Source organism: Ahaetulla prasina, chromosome 4 (assembly GCF_028640845.1).
Source record: "Ahaetulla prasina isolate Xishuangbanna chromosome 4, ASM2864084v1, whole genome shotgun sequence".
Taxonomy (NCBI): domain Eukaryota; kingdom Metazoa; phylum Chordata; class Lepidosauria; order Squamata; family Colubridae; genus Ahaetulla; species Ahaetulla prasina.
The window spans coordinates 65,001,555-65,004,316 of NC_080542.1; positions in this window are offsets into that span (position 1 = coordinate 65,001,555).

The following is a 2,762-nucleotide window of genomic DNA, read 5'->3' on the forward strand; positions in this document are numbered from 1 at the left end:
TCCTCGGGAGCCACAGGGTCAAACTCATCCCAGACAATGTCACCAAGACCACCCTCGGACGCCTCACCTGAGTCACCGCAATCTTGGTCCAACCCGTCCCGAAGCTGAACGATTTTATCGTATAGATAACCGTTAAACTCCTCAGCACGTCCCTGCAGCGGGTCATCCCGCTCCCCCTGGTGAAGAAGGGAACGAGTCACCCGGAACAGGGCGGCTGGGCGGTTATCTGCCGACGCAATGAGGGAGGAGACGTAGCAACGCCTACTACTAGATAAAGTAGAAAAATGTGGGTTAGACAGCACCACCACCAGATGGATTCGTAACTGGCTGACCAACCGCACTCAACGTGTAGTCCTCAACGGAACTACATCCACATGGAGGGAAGTATGCAGTGGAGTACCCCAAGGCTCTGTTTTAGGCCCAGTACTCTTCAACATCTTCATCAATGACTTGGACGAGGGGATAGATGGGGAACTCATCAAATTTGCAGATGACACCAAGCTGGCAGGAATAGCCAACACTCCAGAAGATAGGCTCAAATTACAGAAAGATCTTGACAAACTTGAACATTGGGCGCTATCTAACAAAATGAAATTCAACAGTGAAAAAAGTAAGATTCTACATTTAGGCAAAAAAAAAAAATGCACCGGTACCGTATATGTGGTACCTTGCTCAATAGTAGTACCTGTGAGAGGGATCTTGGAGTCCTAGTGGATAACCATTTAGATATGAGCCAGCAGTGTGCAGCAGCTGCTAAAAAAGCCAACACAGTTCTGGGCTGCATAAACAGAGGGATAAAATCAAGATCACGTGAAGTGTTAATACCACTTTATAATGCCTTGGTAAGGCCACACTTGGAATATTGCATCCAGTTTTGGTCTCCACGATGTAAAAAAGATGTTGAGACTCTAGAAAGAGTGCAGAGAAGAGCAACAAAGATGATTAGAGGACTGGAGGCTAAAACATATGAAGAACGATTGCAGGAACTGGATATGTCTAGTTTAATAAAAAGAAGGACTAGGGGAGACATGATAGCTGTGTTCCAATATCTCAGGGATTGCCACAAAGAAGAGGGAGTCGGGCTGTTCTCCAAAGCACCTGAGGGTAGAACAAGAAGCAATGGGTGGAAACTGATCAAAGAAAGAAGCAACTTAGAACTAAGGAGAAATTTCCTGACAGTTAGAACAATTAATAAGTGGAACGACTTGCCTGCAGAAGTTGTGAATGCTCCAACACTGGAAATTTTTAAGAAAATGTTGGATAACCATCTGACTGAGATGGTGTAGGGTTCCTGCCTAGGCAGGGGGTTGGACTAGAAGGCCTCCAAGGTCCCTTCCAACTCTGTTGTTATGTTATGTTATGTTAAATATTAAAACTAAAGTTGTTGACATGTTAGTATTTACTCCACTTTGTATATCATCATCATCATTTAATTATTTAATTATCATCATTTAATTATTCAATATTTTAATACACAATACTAATAACCATAATGGTATTATTTAGGTATGCATAATAGGAACACCTTTCAACTTCTGATCTTTACATCTCCATATTAATTTTAAAGTGTTATATAGAAATATACCTAATAATATTTTCCCCCCCTCTAGTTTCTACCTCTATTTTAATTCTTAATAAAACAAATCTTATATTAAGAGATAGTCTATTTCTATCCATCATCTCTTGCCCGTTTTAGTATTTTGAGTCTCATTGATTATTTGACATGCTTTCCATACTCCTCCTCCTTGACTTTTATTGTTGTATCAATGTATAAAATACAAAGAAACTCTAAACTTTTAAGTTAATAGATCTTTTTCTTTAACTTTCTCTTAACATAGATACAATTTTAAAAATATTTACAAACATTAGGAATCAAGCATTAAATTTAAAAAAAAAATACATTTTCAAATTTTAGATTAAGACTTTATTTCAATTACAAATATCAGACCAATAAAAATCCACCCTAATTCCAATTGACTCATTAAGTTTAAGTCACTTCTTCCAGCTTGTCTTCATGGAATAATTTTTTTCTTCTCTGGAATATTATAAGCTTATTTTTTTTCCTCAGGGATTTCTCAACCTTGTTAAAGTCCATGAGGAAAAAGTTCCAAACTTGTCCTTTTAAAGGTTGCAAATTTTCTTGGAGCTCTTTTTTCAGTTGTATTGGGAGGTTTATATTTAAACCATCGTAATAAAAATTGGTGTCAGGTTTATATTCCAAAATTGCAATTGACTCCTCTACATTGTCAGCTACTTGTAAAGTTAAATCAGTGATTTGGTAACTCTATACACATATTTCTTTAGTCAGAGTAACTTTTTTGTGAATCACTTAAGAATTGCTAGCCAATCAGGAATTATAAAAAATGGATGTTTTGGCCACCCACAGCAAAGAAGATCAAGCTACCATGTTTCCCTGAAAATAAGACCCTGTCTTATTTTATTTTTTTGAACCCTGAAATAAGTGCTTGGCCTTATTGACATATGCTCAAAAGCCAGATTGGGTTTATTATCAGGGGATGTCTTATTTGGCGGAAAACAGGGTACAAATTAGACTTGTAATAAACTAAAACTTTCTGTCCTTCTATTTATCCAACAACTTACAAAAAAAAATATATACTCCAAACTTCCTTATTTTTAGCTTTCCTTCAGCAGCATTCTTCTTTGTTGTTTAACAATGACAAAATCCCCAAAGTGACACAGATCTTCAAAAAGGACTAAAAGGCTATGGCTAAAGAGAGCCTCTTTTAGCTTAATAAAGGTAA